This window comes from Stenella coeruleoalba (genome assembly GCF_951394435.1).
Source record: "Stenella coeruleoalba genome assembly, chromosome: 20".
Taxonomy (NCBI): domain Eukaryota; kingdom Metazoa; phylum Chordata; class Mammalia; order Artiodactyla; family Delphinidae; genus Stenella; species Stenella coeruleoalba.
In genome coordinates this window covers 57915122-57930540 of record NC_137166.1, presented here as the reverse complement: position 1 = coordinate 57930540, position 15419 = coordinate 57915122, and the positions used below count along the sequence as shown (strand labels likewise).

The 15419-nt window shown below is 42.6% G+C and overlaps 1 long non-coding RNA gene across 1 annotated transcript; it reads left to right on the top strand.

Moving 5' to 3' along the window:
- Positions 1 to 1426: 1426 nt before the first annotated feature.
- LOC307179568 lies at positions 1427 to 13822 on the top strand. The gene is made up of 3 exons (XR_013825431.1): positions 1427 to 1784; positions 2421 to 2459; positions 13102 to 13822. It is a non-coding gene; the product is annotated as an uncharacterized lncRNA (long non-coding RNA).
- Positions 13823 to 15419: the final 1597 nt, after the last annotated feature.

Genomic DNA, 15419 nt, shown 5'->3' with positions numbered 1-15419 from the left:
CACTCCTGCTTCAGGCTGGTGAACATCCCTCTTCTATCCTCCAGGTTTTGGCCCTATCTGGAGTTGTTTTTCTCTTGTCCCTGACCAAATATACATGGACTGTCAAAAAATGAATCTAAAGCTTGAGAGTGCATACCTTTGAACTACAAAACAATAATGTTTATTAACTTCAGCTTCCAGTGGAGTCATTTTGTTTCTTAATTACTGTATGGAATGATACATGCCTTTAGATTTGTGACCGCTGAGAGCATCTCAAATGATATTTTTAGACTCTGGGAACATGCTGGGCTGCTTCACTGAGTCTGAAATAATGTCTCCAAATGAAACTGAGTCCCCCTCAAATGGAGTTCCCTTACAAAGTTTATGATTAATCTCTCTATCCAAAACGTTATTCCCTTTCTTATCCCCTATAACCTCAATCCTGGGCTAACTGAACACTAATCAACCAGAATCAGATGACTAAAATTGCTGTTGTCAATAACATCACCGTAGGCACTAAAAATGCTCTTATAGATATCATTAACATACAAACTCAGATTGTTTATCTAGAGCAAGATTAGCTAACAGACCCCGGAGCCATGGATCACGTGGCCAGAGAATTATAAACCAGAGACATCCTGATTCCCATATCCACGATTAAGAAGTGTCACAGCGCTTCCCTTGTGGCGCAGTGGTTGAGAGTCCGCCTGCCGATGCAGGGGGCATGGGTTCATGCCCTGGTCCGGGAGGATCCCACATGCCGCGAGCGGCTGGGCCCGTGAGCCATGGCCGCTGGGCCTGCGCGTCCGGAGCCTGTGCTCCGCAACGGGAGAGGCCACAACAGTGAGAGGCCCGCGTACCACAAAAAAAAAAAAGAAGTGTCACAAGATAATTAATCCTGGCCTCTTCTTCTTCCCCTTTAAAAAATACCCCTAACTCAGGGGCTTCCCTGGTGGTCCAGTGGTAAAGACTGTGCGCTTCCAATGCAGGTGCGCTAACAATGCAGGGGGTGCAAGTTCGATCCCTGGTGGGGGAAGTAAAATCCCACATGCCGGGTGGCATGGCCAAAAAAAAACCCAAACAAACAAAAACACCACCCCTAACTCAAAGACCGCATGGGAGTGGATCTGAGATCTGTCTTCCACCCCATTCCTTGGTGCCCTGCAGTAAATGTTGTTCTTTCCTTAACCACAACCAGGTGGCAGTAGATTGGCTTTGTGAAGCCAGTGGACTAAGTTCCGTTTGGTAACACAAACAGCAGCACTCCCACAGATTTTAGTATGGTCCTTTTGTGAAGAACAAAATCTGTCCTTAGAACTGGAGCCACTGTTTTCCTGTTTTCCAGCACCGCTCATTGTGGAGTTTAGCCTTTTTTCCTGAAAAGCCTGGTAGGTTCGTGCATCTATGTGAACTACATTACCCAGAATGCTCAACGGAAAAGGGCAGTATGAGTAACCAATGAGTTCTCAGGAGATAGGCAGTTTCCGTTTGAGGCGCAACTTGTAGGGGCGGGACCTCCGGCCTCCTCCTCAAGGTGACCATTTTACTGCCCATTTTAACTGCTATGGGTCAGTTCCGGAGCTCCGTGTTAGAAACGGGGTGACGGAACCGGGAAGGTCCGAGTAGAGGCATAGTCCCCATTGCACAGAGGCCGGTCTGAGGCTCGGCGACGCCGCCCGTGGGCCCCGCACCAGGCCCGGGAGAGGGTCCGCCGTGCCCTGGTCCCACTTCTCCCGCGGCTCCCGGCGCCGCTCCGCTCACAGAGTCCGATGGTGGCGGCGGCGGCGCTTAGTCAACAGCCTCAGGTAAACGGTAGTCCTTCGGGCCCTCACCCCATCAGGCACTAAAGCCCCGAATGCTGGGCACCTGCCCATGTGCCCGCAGGCCAGGCCGCGGTGTCCAGGACGGTGAGGCGGTTGTGGGTGGGGCTCTGTTTCCGACAGTGTGATGGCGCGTGGGAGAGGGTGACAGGCGGAGGGACCCGCAGGTGCAAAGGCTTGGAGGTCGGATTGAGCCGGGAGGATTCGGGAAACCTGGGGTCCATCTGATGTCTGCAGGACACAAAGAAGGTGAAGCGGGGTCATACCCGGACTGTCAGGCTGAGGGTTGTATCTTCATTGTGAGGACCTAAGAAGGCATGGAGAATTTTGAACAAAAGGGGAACAGGATTTACATTAGCGTTTTAAATGTTTCCCAAGGCCCTTCAAAGGAAGAACAGATTTGAGGGGAGTGATGAGGACATGGAGGCACTAGGAGGTTGAATCTTTGTTCAAGGCCATACTGCTGGTAAATGGTGATACAGAGCACCGAGTAACAGGGGTCAGACGACCAACCTGAAGTCGTCTGGCTCCAAGGCCAGGCAAGGAAGAATACAGGGTGGCATGAGCTTCAACGTTTCTAACCCACAGTTACATTCTTATAAGGCCTTTCTCTTCCCACAGAGTCCGAAGGCTGCAGAAGTACTTATGGAAACAAAACAGGTATGGTAGTGGTGTCCTAGTACCTTACTGGCTCCAACACTCACTCGGATGCTTTCTGGTTTGTGGTGTCCTGGGACTCTTATGTGCCATTTTCCCAGTCCTTGGGTGTGGGAACCCTAGAGAAACCCCAAGCCCAGGGTTCTAAGTCTATATCATGGGTGATATGGAGGTGTTCCCATTTCTGGCGACTAGTGTAAACTAGTGTGGAAGGTTAACCCAGGAGCTGCTACCAGGTTATGCAAATACTTAGTGTTAAAACTGAGCTGGGAGTGTTAAGGAACCACAGGTCTCTGTTTCTGGTATGAACAAAGGAAAGGAATATAGGATGACTGCCTGAGAAATGGGGCATCTATTTTGGAGGTATTGGGAGGTTTGGATCAGAGGAGGGAGGTGATATTACCAAGGTCTAAAAAGGCTCCATCTGACTGTAAAGTGCAGAACAGACTGTGGGAGTGAGGGAGGAGCAAGGTGGAGGCTACTGAGGGTTAATGGGCCAGGGCTGTGGTTTAGGAGATGTGGTCGGAGTCTGGATGCATGTTCTAAAAAGGGGCAACTAGGTTTTATAGTATGGATGATGAGAGAGTGAAACAGAGAACTCAGGGATAACCCCAGCGTGTTTGGTCTTGGCAGCTGTAGGGATGGAAGCTCCAACTGAGATGAGGAAGTTGGTAGTAGGAGTAATAATCACTGGGGGTATCAGGAGCTTTGTTTTAACCATGTTAAGAGTCTGAGGTATTTCAGAGACCAGTAAGTGGAGGCATCAGATTGTCAGTTGGACTCACAAGTTGGGAAATCAAAAGAGGGGTTCAAGTTGGAGACATTCAAAAAGTGGTAGGTACTATGTGGACCCAAGTAAGTGACCTGTGGTCACAGGAGGTATAATCTTCATGTTATGGTCCTAAAGCTGTTCAGGAAGCAGGAAGTGGAGGATAGAGACTGACTACTTATTCTCTTGCTTGAGTACCTGAGTGATGGTTTTGGTTTCTTAAGTGCAATTGAGGGAGGTATGTGGTCATAAAGGTAGGGTGTATCAGACATGAGAGCCTGGCAAGTGGCCAAGGCTTCCAAGAGAAGAGTAGATATGAGATGGATGTCAAGGCATAGGAGTGCTTGAGGCAAGATGACATGCAGACCAGAGCTATTTCTTATTCACCACACTATGGACTCACCAAGATTCTGTGAGGACTTTGCTGGGGCCTGGAATGTTTCAATTAGCCTGGTGGATATGGTCAGGGCAAGTATGGTCATTTGTGTTAGTTAATAGGACTGGGGTTGTTGGTAAGTGGGACTGGACTTTGAATGAGGGTTAGATGGACAGAGAAGACTGTCATAGCTGAGGGACAGCAAGAGCAGCACAGAAATGCAAGAGGGCCATGGGCATCCAACGTCGACAGGTGGTTCTCTGTGGCTTAGTCTCAGGCAAGGAATAGCCATACAGGGAGGGAGGCCTTCATAGAGGGATTAGATGTTTCCACCCCCAGTGGGAGCCATGGGAGGTCTAAGCTAATATTGAATCTTGTTTGAATTTGCCAGGCAACTCTGGGTGCTTTCTGCAAAGTTGTATTTTTAAGGCCTAAAATAAAGGCCCATTATCACGTGCTGCCTTGACATCTAATAAAACCTAGAGTGGCTCAAATGGCCTGAGTGTAAGTTCCCCTCTCGAATTGGTGATCTTGGATAGGGTCTCCCATTTTATCAAGGGGGCTAGAGCAGTTCCTTCTCTTAAGAAAAACTCAACTCACATTGGCGGAAATTCCCTGACGGTACAGTGGTTAGGACTCAGCACTCTCACTGCCGGGGCATGGTTTCGATCCTTGGCTGGGGACCTAAGATCCTGCAAGCTGTGTGGCAGGCCCCCCAAAAAAGAAAGATCAAATTAGCTTTACTCAACAATTCATGCTTTGGGTAGCATCCCATCTGGCAAATAGAAAGGAGCTCCACTGAGCTGTAGAAAAGGAAAGGTTTTTAAATGTGGAAAGGGTGTGGAAAAGGGAAATTATTAGCAAAGAATGCATTGTCTCCGGCAAGTTTGCCCTCCAGTGGGGAACGAAAGGGGTCTATTGGGCGGATTACCTCACTAGTTCTGACCAGGAAATTCCAGGCTGATTAGTTAAAGGTTACTTTCCTGGAGGTTGAAACCGCAGTTAGGTTAGGTATTGAATATTAAGTCTTGGTTTGCTTATGTGGGGTTTAGCACAGTGACTCTGTTTTCACCTTCCATCTCCTTTTTAACATTGCTAATCTTTTTTGAAGTGGGTTTCAATTCTCTACTGGCCTGCAGAGTTATTCAGACAAGCCATTGCATCATCCTCTAGGAAACAGGTTGTACCCCGACCTCTTGATCCTAAAAAACTTCCACCGCACAACCCCTGGTGGGGTTTTTTCTTTTTTCCAGTGTACAACATTCATGTGGCCCTGTATGGTATGTGATATCCTCCTCTCGCAGGCTATATCTCTAATTAATAAACTGTTGTTGATCTCATCTGTCCAGTGTCAGGTGTCATATCTTCTGCATCTCCATAACCCTAGGACAGGAATTCCAGTGGGGTAAAGAGGAGGTGATTAAAACAAAAATAACATATAGAGAGGCCAGGGAGATGCCTGTGCTCTGGGGCAGTGAGGCATGGTGGCCATGGGCATGTGGCTGTGGTGTTGAGGGATGTGCAAGTCATGTGTACTTGGAGAGGGAGTGTGTCTGATGGCCCCAGGGTTCTGGTGTTGAGACTTCTGTGTCTTTGGTTGTATTGGGAATAGCTTGACAAGAGTGGGTGGATGCATCTTCCCCAGGCCCACAGCTTAGACACCTGTTTCTCCATCTGCCACTTGTTGCTGATTGTTGGACTTCATGACCATTGAGCCCATAAGGAGAAAATAGCACAAGTTGCACCAGGGCCTGGTTTGTCCCCTGAGTTGGGGGGCTTGGGAGAAGGATGGGCATGGGGTAGATGTGTATGGGATGGATTGTGGGTACTCAGAGAAAAGTTGTTTATGGTTTTATCTGTTCACCACCATAAAAAGGCACTGTGACCTTTGAAGATGTGGTTGTGTACTTCTCCTGAGAGGAGTGGAGTCTCCTTTCTGAGGTTCAGAGACACCTGTACTGTGATGTGATACTGGAGAACCTTAAACTTAAAACCTCCCTGGGTAAGGTCCTCACACCCACCTCTGTACTGTGAGGTATTCCCTGCTCTCTCTTTTTTTTACTAGAGCCTGATCTGCCCTTCCTACATCAGAACCACAAAAACTGCTTCCTTCCACAAGTCCTTAAGTAGGTGCTGTGGTTGGTTGGGATAAGGTGTGTGCACTGCCCTCTTCTCTTTTTGAAAAGCCGCAACACCTTCCCTGCAGCCTCACAAAGAATGATTCAGGGTTAGGCATCTACTGGTCACTATAATTGATCCTTTTTTTTTTTTTTTTTTTTTTTTTTGCGGTATGCGGGCCTCTCACTATTTTGGCCTCTCCCGTTGAGAAGCACAGGCTCCGGACGCGCAGGCCCAGCGGCCATGGCTCACAGGCCCAGCTGCTCTGTGGCATGTGGGATCTTCCCGGACCGGGGCACCAACCCGTGTCCCCTGCATCGGCAGGCGGACTCTCAACCACTGCGCCACCAGGGAAGCCCAATAGATCCTATTTTGCTTGCCTTCTCCCTGGCCTGGTAACTGTCCAGATCTAAGACACCCCTGTACCCCAGATCCTATTTCTTTCCTCTAGCTGACATTTCCTCATGCCTGCTTATGCCAGGAATTGCCATCACTGACGTGGTTACTAATTACGTGGACCATTACCTTTTCTTGCAAGACTCTCCAAAGTTTTCTGTAATAGTTTTCTTTCCTGTGACCTGTTGTGTGCTGAGTTGTTCTGGCCTAGTACTGGCTGCACTTTTGTAATGTCTTTAAATACTTGCATCACGTGGTTGCCATGTATATTTGCTCATCTTGGAAGTAGGTTAGAGAGCCTTCAGTGGTTCACAAATGGCTATTAATCCAGCCACAACAAGATGGGTCAAGAGGCTGCTGGTTTTGAGTGGCACCTTGGGGAGGGCATGACGTCAGGCCTGTGTTCAAATTATAGGAGAAACTCAACTGTGTTTGATTAGTATTTTGTGCCAGTTCTAGTGACCACACCTCATTTCTGGTGTTCCTTCCCCATTCTTGACACTTCGCTGACTTGTCAACTCTACTTGTCACTTCTACTTTTACCTCCCATGCAGGAGTAATCCTCATCTTTCTGGACTGTTACCTGCTTTTCTTACTGCTCCATCTGCAGTGTTCTCCAACATTGACTTTTACATATTGTGTCATGGGTGAGGTGTGCATATATCTTTAAATAGTCCTTGAACACAGGCTACTCTATTGCAGTTGGATATTCTTGGTCCTGGACTTACCCTTCTATTTAGTGGTCATGTGTCACCAGCAAATAAGAGCCTACTGGAAGTTATTTGCAGAGAAACCAGTTGTAGGCCCTGCTCTCCTCCAGATATCCCATCCCACAGTTGTATCCTTCACCTTGTGAGACCTTCCCCATTCTGTGCTCTTTATTCCCTAGTACAGCAAAGTAGCCTGATCCTCAACATGCGTCACCTCCCTTGTCCTGCAAACAATCCCATGGACTTGTCCTGAGTTTGTTAAACACACTCTTGTGTTCTGGTGGCCCCCTCCAGCCACATACTGTGTTATCTACCATCATCTACAAGAATACATTATAAAAATATACATGGCTCTGCAGTGTGAAGAGGTAACATGAGGTTTGCAGAAGGCAGCTGGAAGAGCAGAAGACAGAAATACAACTGCCGTATAAATTTTAGGTTTCATAACTATCAAAACACATGTCCCTTCTTCTGGGTTCCACTAAATAATATGAAGTACAAAGAGAGAGAGAAAATGACATCTAAGACCTGTCTTGACTTCAGCTCAGTAACATTTCCTCTTCATTTTGCCAGGAGTAAGTCCATATGGAGAAGATTCCAAGTCTGGGAAGCCACTCTAGATGGCTCATCATTCTCCTGTGTTCCCTTTTCATGGAAGTTTAGTACAAGGTCACTGCATACATTTAGTAAATTATCTGTGGCCAGGTATGTTCTTGGATCAGAAAGATAGAGAACAAACACATGGGGGAAAGCCAAAGAGAGTAATATAGCAAACAAAGGAGAGAGAAGTGGGAGAGAGAGGAAATGAGCTATGAATTATGGTAGAAATCACACATAAATGTCAGGAAGTGGCACAATTCTGAAAATGAGAGACTGTTAGAGTTATATATATGGTTTTTGAACATAGAAAGCATTAATGTATAATATTTTTAGTCAATTACTTCCTCAAGGTGTAGAGAATGAGAAGCAGTTCATTAGCAAGAATAGGGAGGAAGCTATATAGAGCAAAACTACAATCTATATTCATGAAAATCCAGATTCTTAGACAGATGGGACAGTATAACGTTTTCAACAATGAAAATTAAGAACTGACATAACTGCAAGTCAGGAACTGAAGGAAAGTACATTTTCTAACACAATTGAAGTGAGATGGACTTCAAAGAAGGATAATCAAAATAGAATTCTAATAGAGGTTTATTTTGCTAAGCCAACAAACTCTCCCTGGGCCATGATATTAGGAGAATTGATAGGAGCAGTGTTTGGAAGCAGTGTGAATTCACAAAGAGAAGAAAGTTCATTCAAAAACAGCAGTAATAGGAACGACCTGACACTGCTGTGTTCCATGATGGGGTGTTACTCTCTGAATTCCAGTCCATGTGGGCTGTAAACCTGGCACTCCCCCTTCCATCAGGACATCTGAGGTTCTTTTACTGTACAGAAGACATGGCAGGGCTATGCACTGGGGGTCTCAATGTATGTGACTAGAATCCTGTTGCACCTTCTTTCTAGAATCATGAGCTTATATTCTAAAACTCTTCTTAGATTCAGCATACACTTGGATGACAATATTGCACCTTCCTGTCCATGAACATGGAATGTCTCTCCATTTATTTAGTTTTTCTTTGATATCTTTCATCAGAATTTTATAGTTTTTCCCAAATAGCTCTTGTATATGTTTTGTTAGGTTTATACCTGAGTATTTCATTTTGGAGAGGTGCCAATGTAAATGGCAATGTATTTTTAACTTCAAATTCCATTCATTCATTGCTGGTGTATAGGAACAACCTTGCTATAATTGCTTAATGGATTGAGGATTTGTGTTGTTTTTGATTCAGATTTGATACATAGACATTTGTATCATTTGTTTACAGAGACAGTTTTATTTCTTCCTTCCCAATCTGTATACATTTCTATTTTATTTTCTTGTCTTACTGAATTAGCTAGGACTTCCAGGACAATGCTGAAAAGCAGTGGGTAGCAGGACATACTTGCCTTGTTCCTGATCTTAGTGGGGAAGTTTTGAGCTCCTCACAAGTAATTATTATGTTAGCTGTTACATTTTTGTAGATTTTCTTCATCAAATTGAGAAAGTTCCCCTCTATTCCTAGTTTGCTGAGAGTTTTTTTTTTTTTTTTTTTTTTTTGCTGTATGCGGGCCTCTCACTGTTGTGGCCTCTCCCGTTGCAGAGCCCAGGCTCCGGACGTGCAGGCTCAGCGGCCACGGCTCATGGGCCCAGCCGCTCCGCGGCATGTGGGATCTTCCCAGACCGGGGCACGAACCCGTGTCCCCTGCATCGGCAGGTGGACTCCCAACCACTGCGCCACCAGGGAAGCCCTGCTGAGAGTTTTTATCATAAATCATTGTTGGATTTTCTCAAATGTTTTTTCTGCATCTATTGATATGATACTGTGATTTTTCTTCTCTTAGCCTATTGATGTGATGGATTACATTAATTTGTATTTGACTGTTAAACCAGCTTGCATACCTAGGATAATCCCACTTGGTTGTGGTGTATAATTCTTTTTGCACATTGTTGGATTTGCTTCTGTGCTCATGAGAGATATTGGTCTGTAGTTTTCTTGTAATGTTATTTTCTGGTTTTGGTATTAGAGTAATACTAGCCTCATAGAATGAGTTAGGAAGTATTTCCTCGGCACATTTCATCTGGAAGAGATTGTAGATAATTGGTATAATATCTTCCTTAAATATTTGGTAGAATTCACCAGTGAACCCATCTGGGCCTGGTGCTTTCTGCTTTTGAAGTTTATTAATTATTGATTCAAAGTCTTCAGTAGAAAGTAAGAATAGACAATCTGAATAGGCCTTTTTATTTTATTTTTTATTTGTTTTTCTCTTTTGGCTGCATCACACAGCATGTAGGATCTTAGTTCCCCAACCAGGGATTGAACCTGTGCCCCTGCATTGGGAACACAGAGTCTTAACCACTGGACCACCAGGGAAGTCCCCAGCATATATCTTTTAAATAAGTTAATAAATGCCAAAAAAAAGTATTTGAGAAAATCCAACACCCATGCTCTCCTGTTTTCGATTTCATTAGTTTCTACTCTAATTTTTATTATTTCTTTTTCCGCTTTAGATTTAATTTGGATTTCTTTTTAAAGTTTTCTAGGATGGAAGTTTAGACTAATGATTTTGTATTTTCCTTTTATGCTGTAAATTTTCCTCTAGGCACTGCTTTCACTGCAACCTACAAGTTTTAACAAGTTGTGTTTTCATTTAGTTCCAAATAGTTTGAAATTTCTCCTTGATGCATGTGTTATTTAAAAGTATTTTTTTAATCTCCATGTATTTTGGGATTTTCCAGCTATCTTTTTCTTTTTGATTTCTACTTGAATTCCATTGTGGTCTGAGAGCAGACATTGTATGATTTCTATTCCTTCACTCCTGACTGCTGGAGCTGTCCATTTCTGGTAGACGGGTGTTGAAGTTTCCCAAATATAATAGTGGATTCATTTATTTCTTTTCACCTGGAACTCTAGGTCCGCTTTCACACTCACAAAGCAGAATTTATCTCCTTCTCATAGTTTCCATCTGACTTCCTCTATATTCAAGCCGCAACAGGAGATTGTCAGTTGCAGTCTTTCTTCTTACACTTCAGATCTGCCTGACTTCCACTTCTGTCTTAGCCAGAACAAGTTCTCTACTTTTAAGAGTGCATGTGATTACATTAGGCTAACCTGAGTAATCTCTATTTTAAAGTCAAACGATTAGCAACTTTAATTACATCTGTAAAGTTCTTTTACCATGTAACATAACATATTCATGGGAGTAACCCCAGGAGTCAAAGTTCACAGCCATCAAAACTCTGCCAACCACAGTCTCTTTTCCTAATTCACCTTTGGGTTTTATAGCAGATTTCATTCTTTACCTTCTCAATAGTAAGTCTGACATTATTTTATTTATATAAATCTACTCATAATTTATCCACACAACTCAGCCATGAGATAAATATCCACATATAACTGCAACCACCATTGTATGGCACAACTTGACTTTAACTCCAGGTTTTCCATGTTCAACACAATGTGATTAAGCAGCAGTTTGCTTGTAAGTACATCTGATGATCTCTGCTTTTGTTGTTTTGAAATTAAATGTATCATTTTGAGTAAGGTCTTTATTTTGCTTATTTATTTTCATTTTATAGACTAATCTTTTGCTCTTCTCATGATATTAACCTGGGGGCTCACTCTCTGGGTCTGTGAAGAATTGATACTGATGCTGCCTGTGTGTTTAGGTCTTACTCTTGCCCCTCATGACAGGGACCTCATTAGGAAGAGACCTAGCACATAAGCCTAATATCTACCAATGTTCTACACAATGAATACTTAGGCAATGATGATGATGACACAAAAATGTCTCCTACAGTTCTTGCTGTACAGTTATTAGATTTTCACACAGACACACATACATACACAACAGCTAGGTTTATTAACTGTACAGCATGATAGTTATTTACTATTCATTAAGTGGAAGTGGATTATCATAAAGGTCTTCATTCCTGATGTCTTCATGTTGAGTAGGGTGAGGAGGCTGAGGAAGAGGAGGGATCAGTCTTGCTGTCTTGGAGTGGCAGAGGTGATAGAGGGGAAGGAGGTGGAAGGGGAGGCTGGAGAAGCAGGCACACTCAGTGGAACTTCACAGAAATACGTCATTTCTGTCTGACAAATATTGTATGATTTATCATTTCAATTTACATGAGGTCCTGGGAGTCATCAGAAAGTAGAATTGTGGTTGCCAACATCTAGGGATATGAGGAAATAGGAAGTTATTGTTTCATGGGTACAGAGTTTCAGTTTGGAATGATGTAAGAATTCTGGAGATGGATAGTCTTGATGGTCGCGAAGCAATGTTAATGTACTTTCTGCCACCAAATTGTATATTCAAAATCGTTAAAATGGTGCATTTTTCATTATGTATATTTTACCATAATAAAAAATGTAAAAATAATAATTACTCAAAGATGACTTTCTAAAATGTGTGTGTTATTTACTAATGAAGTTCAGGGATTTCCTGATAATACCATTTAGGAAATTTTCAGTGTTTTGGAGTTCTGGGTTTGGAAGTGTTGTGGAAACATAATTATAAATAAAATGTCCTGTTAACCCAGAAAACCTCTGCACATAAATAGAAGAGAAAGAAAACATTTTTTTCTGTTGAATAAGAATTAAAGCAGAATGTGATGTGCATTACAGGCAATCTAGTAAGGAGACTGTGAAGTAAGTAAGAAATCTCACCCTTTTATATAGCCAGGCAATATAATCCGTTACATAGGTGTTTTTGAGATAAATGAGAACTAGTTCTCAAGTTAGAGGATTTTTGACAGTACCAGTTTTCATATAGTTCATGATAAATTTACCATGTAATTGGGGTGGCCATTGGCATCTGCTAAGTGTCTTTATCTAAAAGAAATATAAATTTCTTTTACCTTTATGACAGGAGGTAGTTTTATAAATTAGACCCAGGCACCTGCTGAAGTTAGGCTCCTACTGTTCCACAAAAACAGAAACATAAGGGTACTGTCTTCCGTGATGGTTGAATTTCAAAGAGCTGTCTCTCTCTCAGGTCCTGGAGAAAAAGATTCCCAGATTGTAAAACTGACAAAAGGCATATATAGCCTTTAAAAATATTTTCTTATATAATAATGGGCAAAGGAAGAAAAAACAAGTATTTTCAAGTAAATGCCCTAAAAGAAAGTGGATGCGGTGATGAAACTCTCCTTTTTAGCCTCAGCGGATTTATTTTTCTTTTATAAATTTGTATTTACCGTTACAAAACTCACTGCTAATTTGAACTTTAAGCTGATCCCCAAAAGATTTATTTGCATTTTCTTTTTATTAAAATTTATTTTTTAAAATTTGGGTGTGCATTGGGTCTTTGTTGCTGCATGTGGGCTTTCTCTAGTTGTGGCGAGCAGGGGCTCTAGGGAGCGGCCTTCAGTAGTTGTGGCTCGCGGGCTCTAGAGCGCAGGCTCAGTAGTTGTGACACACAGGCTTGGTGGCTCCGCAGCATGTGGGATCTTCCAGGACCAGGGCTCGAACCTGTGTCCCCTGCATTGGCAGGTGGATTCTTAACCACTGTGACACCGCCACCGGGGAAACACCTATTTGAATTTTCTAAGCATATTAGTTGGATGAAGTTCCTTTCAAATGCAGAGGAAAAAGTCCTAGGGATATGCGGGCTTCTGGAGGCTTTTTTTTTTTTTTTTGCGGTACGCGGGCCTCTCACAGTTGTGGCCTCTCTCGTTGCGGAGCACAGGCTCTGGACGCGCAGGCTCAGCGGCCATAGCTCACAGGCCCAGCCACTCCGCGGCATGTGGGATCTTCCCAGACTGGGGCACGAACCCGTGTCCCTTGTATCGGCAGTAGAGGCTTTTGAAGACTGGAAGAACTGAAGCAAATTCAAGAATTGTGTGTGTCCCCATGTAACCCATTTTCTTTATTTTTGAAACTGCTACCTGGCCAAATGCTCAGTACTGAGAACTACAGTAGTAGTTGTAGTAGGTGAAAGGTGAGAAATTTTTCAGAAGAGACATAATGGGTCACTTGAGTGTTTATTTATGTAGGAGAAATGATAAGATTCGTTAAAAAATTCAATTAAAATAAATTATTTTTTAAAGATTGTATTTTTTAACCATTTAACTTTAGTTTTAAGTACTAAATGAATATTTTTAATGAAATATAAGTAATTTTTAGCAAAATTTGACAGCCATTAGCACCTAAGAGCAACTTTCAAAGACCTACATTTTCATGTAGTCTTTATTGTCCATATTTAATAATCATTTGTTTTTTATTATGACTAACTTATAAACAATACTTGGTAATTGAAAAATAGTCTTACCTGTGGCTAAATGTGTAATTCTGCAGTTCTGTGGTGTCTGCTTTACTTCAAATTGATTGGAAAATTGTTTTAATCTTTTTATGTTTAATCATGTAAAATGCTTTTTAATGTGTGCAGATATGAAGCACATAACTTGTCTAAATATTATTTCAATCTAGAATATTTAGGTAATGTGGTTGTTATTAATGATAAATTTTACTGAAATAAGTTATATTTATTACCACTAATAAAGCATCATAGTAACATTACCTCCCAGAATGAGTTTTTCTTTTCAACATTAGTTTATATTCCTGTAGTAAATTAAGACGCTGCATGGATTTTTTTTCAATATTTTAATTTGACGGTTTCCTATTATTTACAGACTCAAAATTTTTAGTAATTGCTCAGTGACTCATTAGATGATCTCTTGAATGTGGTGCCATTACCTTGAAATGTTGAGTCTTTTTATTCTTTTCACCAATAAATGTTGACTTTGAAATCTGTCCTAATTTAAGATCCTCAAAATTATCTGTTGTTCCCTTACCACATTTTTCAAAAGCATAAATATTATGTGAACTTTTTTTATGCCTATTATACTGCAGTGATCTGTGAGGGGCCTATCCTCTCCTGTTCCCACAACTTTACATGGTATTTACAGTGAGAAACTTGTGGTCACTTAAATATATGCGAATTAAAAAATCAATGTCAAAACTCATTACTGCAGAGACTGAATATCATCTTTGGTAATGATTCATTCTTCAAAATTGTTTTATGATTCTATATCTTAATAGATGTAAAAGACATCTGAAGAAAATAAAGCAATTTCCTTCACTCTTTGATCTGAACACACTCAATACTTCAGTATAGGAATGAACACAGCTCATAGTGCTTCTAACTCTCCATTCTCTGTTCTTTGCAATCCTTGCACGTGTTTCTTCTTACACTATCTCTCAGTGGGTTCTACATTAGCAACAAAATGAAAATTAAAAACGTTTACCTTCAGAGGATATGACTAGCGTCCTGATCAGTGTCACTTGGGAAATCTCTCATAACTGTAAGCTTATTATTACATAATGATAAGGAAATTGGGTTTGGAGATGTATATTTTGTGATGCGTCTGTTAGAATCCAAAACCTAACTCCAATTTGTAAAAGTGTTTAATAAAATCCTACACTGAGTTTTAGTTTTTGAAACCCTCAGAACCACTTTGGGTTTTTTCAAGTGTGTTGTAGGTTCTGGTTGTGATACAGTAACAGACTGACTCACACTCCTACCATAAACGACTATAAAAGTGGCAAAATATGCGGAGTTCCTGCTTTGAGGAGTGGGATGGCACAAAGCACGGGGCTGTGAGCTTGAGGGAAGGACGGCACAGTGGGTGAGGTCGCATCCCCCCATCCTCCTGCCAGGGCACTTTCTAAACATGCACGGGGAAATGGAGCCCAGAAAGCAGAGGTGGAGGGACCAGAGCTCAGAGCCCAGGGCTGCAGAGGCAGCTGGAAATTCCGTGGCTGCATCTTTTCAGGGGGCCCTACCCAGGCAGAGGTGTTCTGAAACCTCAGGCCGGACCTCCCAGGGGCAGAGACCCTTGTTCTTGAATCAGAGGTCAGGTATGGACAGGTGCCACCAGTCACTGCATCCCAGCTTCCCCCTCCAGAGGCAATGTCCTCACCTCTGGCTCAAAAGCTGAGGCCCCACTTCCTCCTACTCCAGAAGCTGATTCCCCACCTGTGGCACCTAAGCAATGCTAGCCCCTC